Genomic DNA, 16,589 nt, shown 5'->3' with positions numbered 1-16,589 from the left:
GGGGGAGGCCGAGAGTGAGAGTCCGGCGCCACCTGCAGGACGCACGCCACATGGCCGTACCAATGACCTGCCACACAGACATGCATGTCCTTAAAGGGCCACTCCACCCCAAAACCAAGACTTCAGGCGCTGGAGAATAATAAAGGAAAACTGCAATCTGTTGATTTTTTTTTTCTTTTTACCTTTATTGACTGAGAGTGAGAAACCAGAAATGTTGTCACCAAAACAGCAAATATTCAAAAGGGGACACCGGCTCCGGTGACAACTAAGAGGGAATATTCCTGTTCTGTCTATAGGAAAGAAAGTAAAGAGAATCTCCCCAAAAATCACCACAGGGGGTCTTACCCACTGAAATAAAATCGTTTTAGTGAGAGATATTTATTCTCCGATCCCCCCTTCAGTTCTGCACAGGTGTACCGGCTCCTCCCCTTCAGTCCTGCACAGGTGTACCGGCTCCTCCCCTTCAGTCTTGCACAGGTGTACCGGCTCCTCCCCTTCAGTCTTGCACAGGTGTACCGGCTCCTCCCCTTCAGTCTTGAACAGGTGTACCGGCTCCTCCCCTTCAGTCTTGCACAGTTGTACCGGCTCCTCCCCTCCAGTCTTTCACAGGTGTACCGGCTCCTCCCCTTCAGTCTTGCACAGGTGTACCGGCTCCTCCCCTTCAGTCTTGCACAGGTGTTTCAGCTCCTCCCCTTCAGTCTTGCACAGGTGTACCGGCTCCTCCCCTTCAGTCTTGCACAGGTGTACCGGCTCCTCCCCTACAGTCTTGCACAGGTGTACCGGCTCCTCCCCTTCAGTCTTGCACAGTTGTGTCGGCTCCTCCCCTTCAGTCTTGCACAGGTGTACCGGCTCCTCCCCTTCAGTCTTGCACAGGTATGCCGGCTCCTCCCCTTCAGTCTTGCACAGGTGTGCCGGCTCCTCCCCTTCAGTCTTGCACAGGTGTACCGGCTCCTCCCCTCCAGTCTTGCACAGGTGTGTCGACTCCTCCCTTTCAGTCTTGTACAGGTGTGTCAGCTCCTCCCCTTCAGCCTTGCACAGGTTGGCGGCTCCTCCCCTTCAGTCTTGCACAGGTGTACTGGCTCCTCCCCTCCAGTCTTGCACAGGTGTGCCGGCTCCTCCCCTTCAGTTTTGCACAGGTGTATTGGCTCCTCCCCTTCAGTCTTGCACAGGTGTAGCGGCTCCTCCCCTTCAGCCTTGCACAGGTGTACCGGCTCCTCCCCTTCAGTCTTGCACAGGTGTGCCGGCTCCTCCCTTTCAGTCTTGCACAGGCGTACCGGCTCCTCCCCTTCAGTCTTGCACAGGTGTACCGGCTCCTCCCCTTCAGTCTTGCACAGGCGTACCGGCTCCTCCCCTTCAGTCTTGCACAGCTGTACCGGCTCCTCCCCTTCAGTCTTGCACAGGTGTACCGGCTCCTCCCCTTCAGTCTTGCACAGGTGTACCAGCTCCTTCCCTGGACTGGAATGTCTTCCTCTGATATCACCGCACACTGGGAGCTTCTCACAATGTGCATTAGAAGCTGCAACCAATCAGATAGAGCTCCGCCTCATCTCCTGGCTGGAGGACGTCCAGCATTCTCTTGCACTTTCCTCCCCAGCCTGGCTGTCCCTGGCCCCGCCCCTTTCATTCACTGGATTTCAGTTCTTTCAATCATGGAGGCTCAGCATCACAAGTGGGCGTTACTTATCCAAATACAACCTGCCAATGAACACCCACTCCTCCAAACTGACACCCACCCATCAAGGCACTTTGATATTTGCATAGCCACTCCCAAAAGCCCACCCACTGCTTGCATTAGGTCTGAGGGCTCTTGAGAGGAGTACTGAGGCAGGGTGCTGAGATGCTTTCAGAAAGCTATGCACAGGCCCCTCCCACCAGCCATGATCTGCCTGCATTGCTTAGAGAAGCACAGTGACCATAGTAACTGTGTCAGCGGTTCTTAAATAAGGTGTGGAAAGAAAACAGAAAGTCCTACTTTAAAAATGTAATTGGAACGTTGATGGGGGGGACTGGGGAAGGTAAAAAAACACACAGCAAACAAGGCAAAAAGGCACAAAATGTTGCTGTGCGTGTCACGTGCCGGGCAACCTGCTGAAACAAATGGGCAACCAGGAGTGGCAACGTGTGAAGAACAGAGTGCACAAGGCGCATGGGCGTGTCATTCACACGGAAGGGGGCGTGGTCTTTATTGTAGAAGGAATTTGTATAATGATACATATTGGCCAAAAGAATCCGGATTGTAACAAATCAACAATCTCCAATGACGAAGGGGCGGGTGCAACCATCTCCATTCTTCTGTATATTGGGATGAAAACTGCACTCCGAAGTCTCCCTCCTCTGGCAGAAATGGTGAAAATCTGCCGGATCCTCCGGAAAACTGTCTTTTATTGGCGGATAGCGATCTTAGGACGCCATTTATGATCACGCCGTTCATTGGCTCCCTTTAAAATCCTAATGAAATCCCTCAAATGGCCCGCCCCCGGATCAGACGTCTCCGCCCTGAATCAGACATCTCCGCCCCCGGATCAGACGTCTCCGCCCCCCGATCAGACATCTCCGCCCCCGGATCAGAGGTCTCCTCCCCCGGATCAGACGTCTCCGCCCCCGGATCAGACGTTTCCGCCAACGCATCAGACGTCTCTGCCCCCGCATCAGACATCTGCGCCCCCGCATCAGACGTCTCCGCCCCCCGGATCAGACGTCTCCTCCCCCCGGATCAGACGTCTCCGCCCCCGCATCAGACGTCTCCGTCCCCGCATCAGACGTCTGCGCCCCCGGATCAGACACCTCCGCCCCCGGATCAGACATCTCCGCCCCCGGATCAGACGTCTCCGCCCCCGGATCAGACGTCTGCGCCCCCGGATCAGACACCTCCGCCCCCGGATCAGACATCTCCGCCCCCGGATCAGACGTCTCCGCCCCCGGATCAGACGTCTCCGCCCCCGGATCAGACGTCTCCACCCCCCGGATCAGACGTCTCCGCCCCCGGATCAGACGTCTCCACCCCCGGATCAGACGTCCCCACCCCCCGATCAGACGTCCCTGCCCCGGATCAGACCTCTCCGCCCCCGGATCAGACATCTCCACCCCCGGATCAGACGTCTCCGCCCCCTGGAAGGTTCGGCCTTGGTACAGACACACAAGGGGACACACACAGGGTGCAATGGTAAGTAAAGGGTTAATACCTCACATCTGTGGCTTTCAGTGTATAAATAGTCGGTGAGTTTGTTTGCTCTCACATGCACTGAGCAGGCTGGACACTGAGCCATGGGGAGCAGAAAAGAACTGTCAAAAGGTCTGCGTAACAAGGTAATGGAACTTTATAAAGATGGAAAATGATATGAAAAGATGTCCAAAGCCTTGAGTACGCCGGTCAGTGCCGATCAATCGTTTATTAAGAAGTGGAAAATTTGGGGATCTCTTGATAAGCCAAGTTCAGGTAGACGGAGAAAGATCGCCGCCACAACCGCCAGAAGGATTGTTCAGGATACAAAGCAAACCCCTCAGTGAACCTCAGGAGAAATCCAGGCCGCTCTGGAAAAGGATGGTGTGGTTGTTTCAAGGAGAACGATATGACGATACTGGAACAAAAATGAGCTGCATGGCTGAGTTGCTAGAAAGAAGCTTTTACTGCACCAATGCCACAAAAAAGCCCGGTGAGGCGTGTCATGGTGTTGTCAGCCATATTGCAACCAGGCTTTTTTTCAGAGCTCTAGTTCAAAGAAAGCTTCCTTAAGCCTTTGTGGGAGGGGCAGAGACTCCAACTATTGCAGGGAAATCTCCCCATTGTGGGAGGGGCAGGGACTCCAACTATTGCAGGGAAATCTCCCCATTGTGGGAGGGGCAGGGACTCCAACTATTGCAGGGAAATCTCCCCATTGTGGGAGGGGCAGAGACACCAACTACTGCGGGAAATCTCCACATTGTGGGAGGGGCAGAGACACAAACTACTGGGGGAAATCTCCCCATTGTGGGAGGGGCAGAGACACAAACTACTGTGGGGAAATCTTCCCACTGTGGGAGGGACAGAGACACAAACTACTGCAGGAAAATCTCCCCATTGTGGGAGGGGCAGAGACACAAACTACTGCAGGAAATCTCCCCATTGTGGGAGGGGCAGAGACACAAACTACTGCAGGAAAATCTCCCCATTGTGGGAGGGGCAGAGACACAAACTACTGCAGGAAATCTCCCCATTGTGGGAGGGGCAGAGACACAAACTACTGCAGGGAAATCTCCCCATTGTGGGAGGGGCAGAGACACAAACTACTGCTGGAAATCTCCCTATTGTGGGAGGGGCAGAGACACCAACTATTGCAGGGAAATCTCCCTATTGTGGGAGGGGCAGAGACACAAACTACTGCATGAAATCTCCCCATTGTGGGAGGGGCAGAGACACAAAATACTGCAGGAAATCTCCCCATTGTGGGAGGGGCAGTGACACAAACTACTGCTGGAAATCTCCCCATTGTGGGAGGGGCAGAGACAGAAACTACTGCAGGAAATCTCCCCATTGTGGGCGGGGCAGAGACACCAACTAGTCTGAGGGAATATTACCATTGGGGGAGTCTACAACATTCCCAACATCTGTATTTCCGGCTTCCCCAAGTGCTGCAGCTTAAAGGGGATTTTCATTTCGCAGCCATGAAGCTACAAACCCTCCACAGCCGCAGTGTGTCATTAATCTCTCGCTGCTGTCCTTTTATATGTGAATGGCGTTCCCAGCGCCATGTGGGGGAGGGGGGAGAACATGACTTCCCCTTCAAGGTCATGGAGATGAGCAGTTAAACAGCACGGCTGGAATGACAATCCGGTGACACATCTATAAGGACGCTGCGACGCAGAATGACCCTGATAGGACGAGCAAAGCAGCATTCCTGTTCGATGACGCAGCAGCTCCCCGCCATCTGTCCCGAATCCCGCTATCAGTCCCATGTACAGACACCGCTGTGATGTTTCTGGCCATCCAATCCCGAGGTTTACACAGCTCTGCCACGCAGCACAGCCCGGTCTGACAGGTCAGGAGACCAGATTTTCTCTGCTGCAGTTCAGTCACACCTACAGGTCTTGTCCCTCCCCCAGCCTGTGATTGGGCAGTAAAATTCATCTCTGATCTCTCCTCCTATCATCATGTTCCATGTTAGCATATCGCAGTGTTTCTCAACTCCAGTCCACCATCTGACTGCAGACATGCTACAGGAGATGGTCAGAGACTGCAGACATGCTACAGGAGATGGTCAGAGACTGCAGACATAGTACAGGACACGGTCAGAGACTGCAGACATACTACAGGAGATTGTCAGAGACTGCAGACATAGTACAGGACACGGTCAGAGACTGCAGACATACTACAGGAGATTGTCAGAGACTGCAGACATACTACAGGAGACGGTCAGAGACTGCAGACATAATACAGGAGACGGTGAGAGACTGCAGACATAGTACAGGAGACGGTCAGAGACTGCAGACATACTACAGGAGACGGTCAGAGACTGCAGACATACTACAGGAGACGGTCAGAGACTGCAGACATACTACAGGAGACGGTCAGAGACTGCAGACATACTACAGGAGACAGTCAGAAACAGCAGACATAGTACAGGAGATGGTCAGAGACTGCAGACATGATACAAGAGATTGTTAGAGACTGCAAACATGCTTCGGGAGATGGTCAGAAACTGCAGCCATAGTACAGGAGATGGTCAGAGACTGCAGACATACTACAGGAGACGGTCAGAGACTGCAGACATAATACAGGAGATGGTCAGAGACTGTAGACATGATACAGGAGACGGTCAGAGACTGCAGACATAATACAGGAGACGGTCAGAGACTGCAGACATAGTACAGGAGACGGTCAGAGACTGTAGACATGATACAGGAGACGGTCAGAGACTGCAGACATAATACAGGAGACGGTCAGAGACTGCAGACATAGTACAGGAGATGGTCAGAGACTGCAGACATAGTACAGGAGATGGTCAGAGACTGCAGACATAGTACAGGAGATGGTCAGAGACTGCAGACATAGTACAGGAGATGGTCAGAGACTGCAGACATAGTACAGGAGACCAGAGACTGCAGACATGCTGTAGGAGTTCATGGAGACCGGGAACATGCTTCAATCATAGACTGGAGATATGTTACATGGGAATGTTAGAGATCACTGCTATCACAAGCCCCTTTCCAAGTCAGCTCTTTCACATGTGTGCTCCCTACAGCCACTTCATGATGGTTTGTGTCACATCGGACGTTTCTCTTAGATCCATCATAAATCAGAGGAAAAATAAATAAAAAGACAAAAGGGATGAAGAGCTTCTACTGAGTCAGTCTGAAGGATAGATTTCTTTCACTGGTTTGAGCAAGCATTAAAAAAAGCGCACTGTCTTCAGGAGCCCCAAGGGCCACACAGTAATTGCCAAAGGGCCCTTGGGCTGCAGATTGGGCGCCAGGCTTCCGTCTCGTAAATCAAATCTACTTACAGGCAGCACTTCCCCAGTTCTGCCAGCAGGCGGAGACAAACTTCAGCAATGGGACGTCCATACTCCATGCATCTTACTGATATTATTTGCATCTATTGCAATCATCATTTTATTTTTTTTGCGCTTGATTACTGAGAAATGTACTAAAACACGCATGCCAGTGAATTCTGCAGCTGACACGACTTCATCCCAGAGGTGTAACTAGGACTTTCAGGACCCCTGACCATTTGGGTCTTTTCCTTCAGTCCCAGGGGTCTCTTCACTGGTCCCAGGTCCCTCCCCACCCATTGCGGGCCCTTTATAAGCCCCAGTTCACACTGCTGCAAAGCAATTTGTAGCACTTACCCCCCTTAGGAGTTGCAAAGAAGTTATCGGGTCCCCCTATAGTCCTGCACAGCCAGGCAACACGCATCTTCACACAGGCTTGCATCCAGGAGTCAGAGATCAGTCCTTGAGCTTTGGTTTTGTGATTTTATTAGGTGGATTTGAACCGGAAGAGGGTCAGGGGTGTACAAGGGAACCGATGAATGGAGGACAACTTCCGGGAACTGTTTCCAAGCCTTCTCTGCAGCATAGTCTCTGTTGGGGAGCTAGCCAGGTTCTCCTCAGTGTACCACCCCAGACCCCAGACCCCAGAGGAACTTCTCTTCCTTCACCCAGCAATCTGGAGGTATCCCTAAGCAGAGGATCCGGTTCTTGTCGCTTTAAGAAATGGACAGTCCCAGGTAGGTGGTGAATCTGGTTTCCCACCGGAGTGCTCCTTCCCCTATCCGCTGAGGGGGTGCAGGGGCACTCACTCAGATCCTCTCCTGTACCACTGATGGGTTGGTGGCTGCTACCAGGCCTATCAACTGGGCTTCTCCTTCTTTGCTGTGCAGGTGGTCTTCTCTCAGGGGGCCAGTGAAGCTCTGAACTTTCTTCCTTTCCAGCTCCACTGACTGTAGGTGGTCCGCTCTCTCCATCCAGGCCCCCTCCAAGGCTCCTACCTTCGGCCTCACATCTTCCTCTCTGTCGTCCACCCGAACTCTCCCGTTCCTGCTGAGCAGGCTCACCTACTCTTAAGGGTTGGGGCCATCCCCAAATTCTTACCACAAAGTTGGGAGCATGAAATTGTCCAAAATGTCGCCTTTGTCAGGTCAGGCACTGATGTCGGGGGAGGGGGCCTGGCTCACAGTCTCCGCTCTAATTCATCCCAAAGGTGTTCTATGGGGTTGAGGTCAGGACTCTGTGCAGGACAGTCAAGTTCCTCCACCCCAAACTGGCTCCTCCATGTCTTTATGGACCTTGCTTTGTGCACTGGTGGGCAGTCATGTTGGAACAGGAAGGGGCCATCCCCAAACTCTTCCCACAAAGTTGGGAGCATGAAATTGTCCAAAATGTCGCCTTAAGAGTTCCCTTCACTGGAACTAGGGGGCCAAGCCCAACCCCTGAAAAACAACCCCACACCATAATCCCCCCTCCACCAAACTTTACACTTGGCACAATGCAGTCAGGCAAGTACCGTTCTCCAGCCAACCGCAAAACCCAGACACGTCCATCGTATTGCCAGACAGAGAAGTGTGATTGGTCACTCCAGAGAACACGCCTCCTCTGCTCTAGAGTCCAGTGGCGGTGTGCTTTACACCACGGCATCCAACGCTTTGCATTGCACTTGGTGATGGAAGGCTTGGATGCAGCTGCTCGGCCATGGAAACCCATTCCATGAAGCTCTCTACGCACTGTTGTTGGGCTCATCTGAAGGCCACACCAAGTTTGGAGGTCTTTAGCTATTGACTCTGCAGACAGTTGGCGACTTCTGCGCACCGTGCGCTTCAGCATGCGCTGACCCCGCCCTGTCATGTGACGTGGCCTACCACTTGGTGGCTGAGTGGCTGTTGTTCCCAGTGGCTTCCACTTTGTTATAATCCCACTAACAGTTGAGCGTGGAATATTTAGTAGCCAGGAAATGTCACGGATGGACTTATTGCCCAGGTGGCCACCTATCACGGGACCACGCTTGGAGTCACTGAGCTCCTGAGAGCGACCCATTCTTTCACCAATGTTTATAGAAGCAGTCTGCATGCCTAGGGGCTTGATTGTATACACCTGTGTCCATGGAGGGGATTGTAGCACCTGAATCACATGATATGGAGGGGATTGGAGCACCTGAATCACATGATATGGAGGGGATTGGAACACCTGAATCACATGATTGGGAGGGGATTGGAACACCTGAATCACATGATATGGAGGGGATTGGAACACCTGAATCACATGATTGGGAGGGGATCGGAACACCTGAATCACATGATTGGGAGGGGATCGGAACACCTGAATCACACGATTTGGAGGGGATCGGAACACCTGAATCACACGATTGGGAGGGGATCGGAACACCTGAATCACACGATTGGGAGGGGATCGGAACACCTGAATCACACGATATGGAGGGGATCGGAGCACCTGAATCACACGATATGAAAGGGATCGGAGCACCTGAATCACATGATATGGAGGGGATTGGAACACCTGAATCACATGATATGGAGGGGATTGGAACACCTGAATCACATGATTGGAGGGGATTGGAACACCTGAATCACATGATTGGGAGGGGATTGGAACACCTGAATCAGATGATTTGGAGGGGATTGGAACACCTGAATCACATGATTGGGAGGGGATTGGAACACCTGAATCACATGATTGGGAGGGGATTGGAACACCTGAATCACACGATATGGAGGGGATCGGAGCACCTGAATCACATGATATGAAGGGGATTGGAAAACCTGAATCACATGATTTGGAGGGGATTGGAACACCTGAATCACATGATATGGAGGGGATTGGAACACCTGATTTACACGATATGGAGGGGATTGGAACACCTGAATCTCATGATTGGGAGGGGATTGGAACACCTGAATCAGATGATTTGGAGGGGATTGGAACACCTGAATCACATGATTGGGAGGGGATTGGAACACCTGAATCACATGATTGGGAGGGGATTGGAACACCTGAATCACATGATATGGAGGGGATTGGAACACCTAAATCACATGATATGGAGGGCGGGGACAATACGTTGGGCAATATAATGTAGGTCCCTGACCGGTAGTTGTTCACGCTTACATGGAGGCCGTTCAGCATGGTGTGCGCTGGAATTCCTGCCGGGTGCAATGCTCTGCGGAATGACTGTTTTTATCCTTTTGTGCTAATCATTCATTGGTTGGCAATTTGTATTTTCTGACTTAGGGACATCCCCCCGTTCACATAATTGCACGCTACTTCTATATTTAGTGTGCTAATTGTAGAGTGCGTTTCCTCGTAAGTATGGCGGTACCTCGCGTTGCACAGAAGCCGCTTTCATTTTCTCTGTGTGCTCATCTGCAGAAAGCTGTGAAGAATAATTTGCACCTCGCAGGGAAGAAACAACAGAATCGGCGAATTCACAGGAATTTTAACATCTTCCTCACCGACCTCCCGCTCTGCTCAGCTGCTGCAGTTAAAGGAGGCGAGAGGGAGCGCGCTGCGCGTGCACGCAGTTTGAACGGACTGAAGTGGGACAGAGGGGGGGGGGACAGAGGGGGGGGTGGAGGATCCATACCTCTGCGGCACGTCATGGAAAGCGGGGGGCAGCATTTGAAAATGAGGGGCGCCGATATGTATTATTCTGGGGATCTGCATGGAGGGTATGTATTATTCTGGGGATCTGCATGGAGGGTATGTATTATTCTGGGGATCTGCATGGAGGGTATGTATTATTCTGGGGATCTGCATGGAGGGTATGTATTATTCTGGGGATCTGCATGGAGGACTTTAAGTAAAATGTTGCTAAAGGTGAACTTACAGCTGAAAACATTTGAGGTGCAACAAAAGCAAAAAGGTGTCCAAAGTCTTACAGTTGGCTTTCTTTAGCAGCCACAGCCTGAGTAGAAAAGCCTGTCCCCTGCCAGCATGCTGCAGAGATGGACCCGTGCTGTGTGGAAGCAGTGGTCTCTCTGCAGAGGTCCAGCATGCTTCCAGTGAGTCAGACCTATAGCTTGCCAATCAACAGGGAGCATGGGGTTTGCTGACTGCAGAGCTCTAGGCTTTGACCTATGCATAGAGACCACTGCTTCCACACAGGGAACAAGGGTCCTTCTCTGCAGGGGAGAGACTTGGCTCCTTAAAAACAATAGATTGTATTATCTCAGATTTTGCTCCTTCTGGACTGGCCCACATTTGCTGTTAAAGATCTTGATGGTACAGTCTGACGTCAAATGAGAATGTAAAGTTGTACAATCACAACATACATGTTTCTATACATATCACTTTTCATCTTGTGAAATCAGTATTCCATACGATCCGCTACAATTGATTGAGTCTTACGTGTCACACAGAGTGTCAGGACCTGGATCATCTGCCGGAGGCACAGTGCTTCCCAGAGCGGAGAGTTGTAGTTGCGGAGTCCACCAGCGGGTGTCTCCCAACAGCCAGCAGATTCCAGTAATCTGTTTGCACCTGGTGATGGCTACTGGGAGGGTATTTAGGTTTTCCCTTACTATTATCTTTTTTTATTACATTTTTTCTTTTTTTACTATTTTTTTTTCAGCACTCAGTGACCAAAGCAATACAATGTTACCATAGTAACATGGAACTACTCTGGGCGAGTGATCAGGATTTTTTTTTTAACACATTATGATTGCTAATACCGATGTATTTAATTGATATTTGCAATTATTATTGTTATTATTATAATCGCAAATATCAATGAAATACATCGGTATTAGCAATCATAATGTGTTAAAAAAAAAATCCTGATCACTCGCCCAGAGTAGTTCCATGTTACTATGGTAACATTGTGTTGCTTTGGTCACAGAGTGCTGAAAAAAAAAATAGTAAAAAAAAAAAAAAAATTAATAATGTACTGAATGAAACTGATTAATTCAGTCTTTTGTTGTGATCACCTGTGATTGGGTAAAGCTGATCACATGAAACAGATGGCCTGTGATTGGCCCTGTCTGTATCATGTGACTGCCTTGCCCAGTCACAGCTAACAACATAATTGTATACAATGGATGGCATGTCAGGAAGCCATCCATTGTATACAACTGACACATGGTCTGCTGTGATTGGTCACAGTGGTTACATGACACTGGCAATGGGCTGGTGTAGTGACGTCATCGGCTGTGTCCCGTGATCTCCATGTATAATACATAAGGGGGGATATGATCTCCATGTATAATACATAAGGGGGGGATATGATCTCCATGTATAATACATAAGGGGGATATGATCACCATGTATAATACATAAGGGGGGATATGATCTCCATGTATAATACATAAGGGGGGATATGATCTCCATGTATAATACATAAGGGGGGGATATGATCTCCATGTATAATACATAAGGGGGGGTATGATCTCCATGTATAATACATAAGGGGGGATATGATCTCCGTGTATAATACATAAGGGGGGATATGATCTCCGTGTATAATACATAAGGGGGGGATATGATCTCCGTGTATAATACATAAGGGGGGGATATGATCTCCGTGTATAATACATAAGGGGGGGATATGATCTCCGTGTATAATACATAAGGGGGGGATATGATCTCCGTGTATAATACATAAGGGGGGATATGATCTCCGTGTATAATACATAAGGGGGGATATGATCTCCGTGTATAATACATAAGGGGGGATATGATCTCCGTGTATAATACATAAGGGGGATATGATCTCCGTGTATAATACATAAGGGGGGTATGATCTCCGTGTATAATACATAAGGGGGGATATGATCTCCGTGTATAATACATAAGGGGGATATGATCTCCGTGTATAATACATAAGGGGGGGTATGATCTCCATGTATAATACATAAGGGGGGGATATGATCTCCATGTATAATACACAAGGGGGATACGATCTGCGTGTATGATACATAAGGGGGGATACGATCTCCGTGTATGATACATAAGGGGGGATACGATCTCCGTGTATAATACATAAGGGGGATACGATCTCCATGTATAATACATAAGGGGGATACGATCTCCATGTATAATACATAAGGGAGGGTATGATCTCCATGTATAATACATAAGGGGGGATATGATCTCCATGTATAATACATAAGGGGGGATATGATCTCCATGTATAATACCTAAGGGGGGGGATATGATCTCCATGTATAATACCTAAGGGGGGGGATATGATCTCCATGTATAATACATAAGGGGGGGTATGATCTCCATGTATAATACATAAGGGGGGATATGATCTCCATGTATAATACATAAGGGGGGGATATGATCTCCATGTATAATACATAAGGGGGATATGATCTCCATGTATAATACATAAGGGGGGGATATGATCTCCATGTATAAATACATAAAGGGGGATATGATCTCCATGTATAATACATAAGGGGGGATATGATCTCCATGTATAATACATAAGGGGGATATGATCTCCATGTATAATACATAAGGGGGGATATGATCTCCATGTATAATACATAAGGGGGATATGATCTCCATGTATAATACATAAGGGGGGATATGATCTCCATGTATAATACATAAGGGGGATATGATCTCCATGTATAATACATAAGGGGGATATGATCTCCATGTATAATACATAAGGGGGGATATGATCGCCATGTATAATACATAAGGGGGGATATGATCTCCATGTATAAAACATAAGGGGGATATGATCTCCATGTATAATACATAAGGGGGATATGATCTCCATGTATAATACATAAGGGGGGATATGATCTCCATGTATAATACCTAAGGGGGGGATATGACCTCCATGTATAATACATAAGGGGGATATGACCTCCATGTATAATACATAAGGGGGGGGGGGTATGATCTCCATGTATAATACATAAGGGGGGGATATGATCTCCATGTATAATACATAAGGGGGGATATGATCTCCATGTATAATACATAAGGGGGGGATATGATCACCATGTATAATACATAAGGGGGGATATGATCTCCATGTATAATACATAAGGGGGATATGATCTCCATGTATAATACATAAGGGGGGTATGATCTCCATGTATAATACATAAGGGGGGATATGATCTCCATGTATAATACATAAGGGGGGATATGATCTCCATGTATAATACATAAGGGGGGGGGGTGATCTCCATGTATAATACATAAGGGGGGGATATGATCTCCATGTATAATACATAAGGGGGGGGGGATATGATCTCCATGTATAATACATAAGGGGGATATGATCTCCATGTATAATACATAAGGGGGGGATATGATCTCCATGTATAATACATAAGGGGGGATATGATCTCCATGTATAATACATAAGGGGGGATATGATCTCCATGTATAATACATAAGGGGGGATATGATCTCCATGTATAATACATAAGGGGGGATATGATCACCATGTATAATACATAAGGGGGGGATATGATCTCCATGTATAATACATAAGGGGGGATATGATCTCCATGTATAATACATAAGGGGGGGGGTGATCTCCATGTATAATACATAAGGGGGGGATATGATCTCCATGTATAATACATAAGGGGGGATATGATCTCCATGTATAATACATAAGGGGGGGGGGTATGATCTCCATGTATAATACATAAGGGGGGGATATGATCTCCATGTATAATACATAAGGGGGGATATGATCTCCATGTATAATACATAAGGGGGGATATGATCTCCATGTATAATACATAAGGGGGGGATATGATCTCCATGTATAATACATAAGGGGGGATATGATCTCCGTGTATAATACATAAGGGGGGGATATGATCTCCATGTATAATACATAAGGGGAATATGATCTCCATGTATAATACATAAGGGGGGATATGATCTCCGTGTATAATACATAAGGGGGGATATGATCTCCATGTATAATACATAAGGGGGGATATGATCACCATGTATAATACATAAGGGGGAATATGATCTCCATGTATAATACATAAGGGGGGATATGATCTCCATGTATAATACATAAGGGGGGGGGGATATGATCTCCATGTATAATACATAAGGGGGGATATGATCACCATGTATAATACATAAGGGAGATATGATCACCATGTATAATACATAAGGGGGATATGATCACCATGTATAATACATAAGGGGGGATATGATCTCCGTGTATAATACATAAGGGGGATATGATCTCCATGTATAATACATAAGGGGGGATATGATCTCCATGTATAATACATAAGGGGGGATATGATCTCCATGTATAATACATAAGGGGGATATGATCTCCATGTATAATACATAAGGGGGGGTATGATCTCCATGTATAATACATAAGGGGGGATATGATCTCCATGTATAATACATAAGGGGGGATATGATCTCCATGTATAATACATAAGGGGGGATATGATCTCCATGTAGAATACATAAGGGGGGATATGATCTCCATGTATAATACATAAGGGGGGATATGATCTCCATGTATAATACATAAGGGGGGGGGTGATCTCCATGTATAATACATAAGGGGGGATATGATCTCCATGTATAATACATAAGGGGGGGATATGATCTCCATGTATAATACATAAGGGGGATATGATCTCCATGTATAATACATAAGGGGGGATATGATCTCCATGTATAATACATAAGGGGGGGATATGCTCTACATGTATAATACATAAGGGGGATATGATCTCCATGTATAATACATAAGGGGGGGGGGGTATGATCTCCATGTATAATACATAAGGGGGGATATGATCTCCATGTATAATACATAAGGGGGGATATGATCTCCATGTATAATACATAAGGGGGGGGGGTGATCTCCATGTATAATACATAAGGGGGGGATATGATCTCCATGTATAATACATAAGGGGGGATATGATCTCCATGTATAATACATAAGGGGGGATATGATCTCCATGTATAATACATAAGGGGGGATATGATCTCCATGTATAATACATAAGGGGGGATATGATCTCCATGTATAATACATAAGGGGGGGATATGATCTCCATGTATAATACATAAGAGGGGATATGATCTCCATGTATAATACATAAGGGGGGGATATGATCTCCATGTATAATACATAAGAGGGGGATATGATCTCCATGTATAATACATAAGGGGGGATATGATCTCCATGTATAATACATAAGGGGGATATGATCTCCATGTATAATACATATGGGGGGGATATGATATCCATGTATAATACATAAGGGGGGATATGATCTCCATGTATAATACATAAGGGGGGGGGGTGATCTCCATGTATAATACATAAGGGGGGGATATGATCTCCATGTATAATACATAAGGGGGGGGGATATGATCTCCATGTATAATACATAAGGGGGATATGATCTCCATGTATAATACATAAGGGGGATATGATCTCCATGTATAATACATATGGGGGGGATATGATATCCATGTATAATACATAAGGGGGGATATGATCTCCATGTATAATACATAAGGGGGGATATGATCTCCATGTATAATACATAAGGGGGGGATATGATCTCCATGTATAATACATAAGGGGGGGGATATGATCTCCATGTATAATACATAAGGGGGGATATGATCTCCATGTATAATACATAAGGGGGGGATATGATCTCCATGTATAATACATAAGGGGGGATATGATCTCCACGTATAACACATAAGGGGGGGATATGATCTCCACGTATAAAACATAAGGGGGGGATATGATCTCCACGTATAATACATAAGGGGGGATATGATCTCCACGTATAATACATAAGGGGGGATATGATCTCCATGTATAATACATAAGGGGGGGATATGATCTCCATGTATAATACATAAGGGGGGATATGATCTCCATGTATAATACATAAGAGGGGGATATGATCTCCATGTATAATACATAAGGGGGGATATGATCTCCATGTATAATACATAAGGGGGATATGATCTCCATGTATAATACATATGGGGGGGATATGATATCCATGTATAATACATAAGGGGGGATATGATCTCCATGTATAATACATAAGGGGGGGGGTGATCTCCATGTATAATACATAAGGGGGGGATATGATCTCCATG

The sequence above is a fragment of the Staurois parvus genome, unplaced genomic scaffold (genome assembly GCF_062004578.1).
Source record: "Staurois parvus isolate SC_StPar_1 unplaced genomic scaffold, SC_StPar_1.0 ptg001974l, whole genome shotgun sequence".
In the NCBI taxonomy this organism is placed as follows: domain Eukaryota; kingdom Metazoa; phylum Chordata; class Amphibia; order Anura; family Ranidae; genus Staurois; species Staurois parvus.
This window is presented reverse-complemented; position numbering follows the sequence as displayed.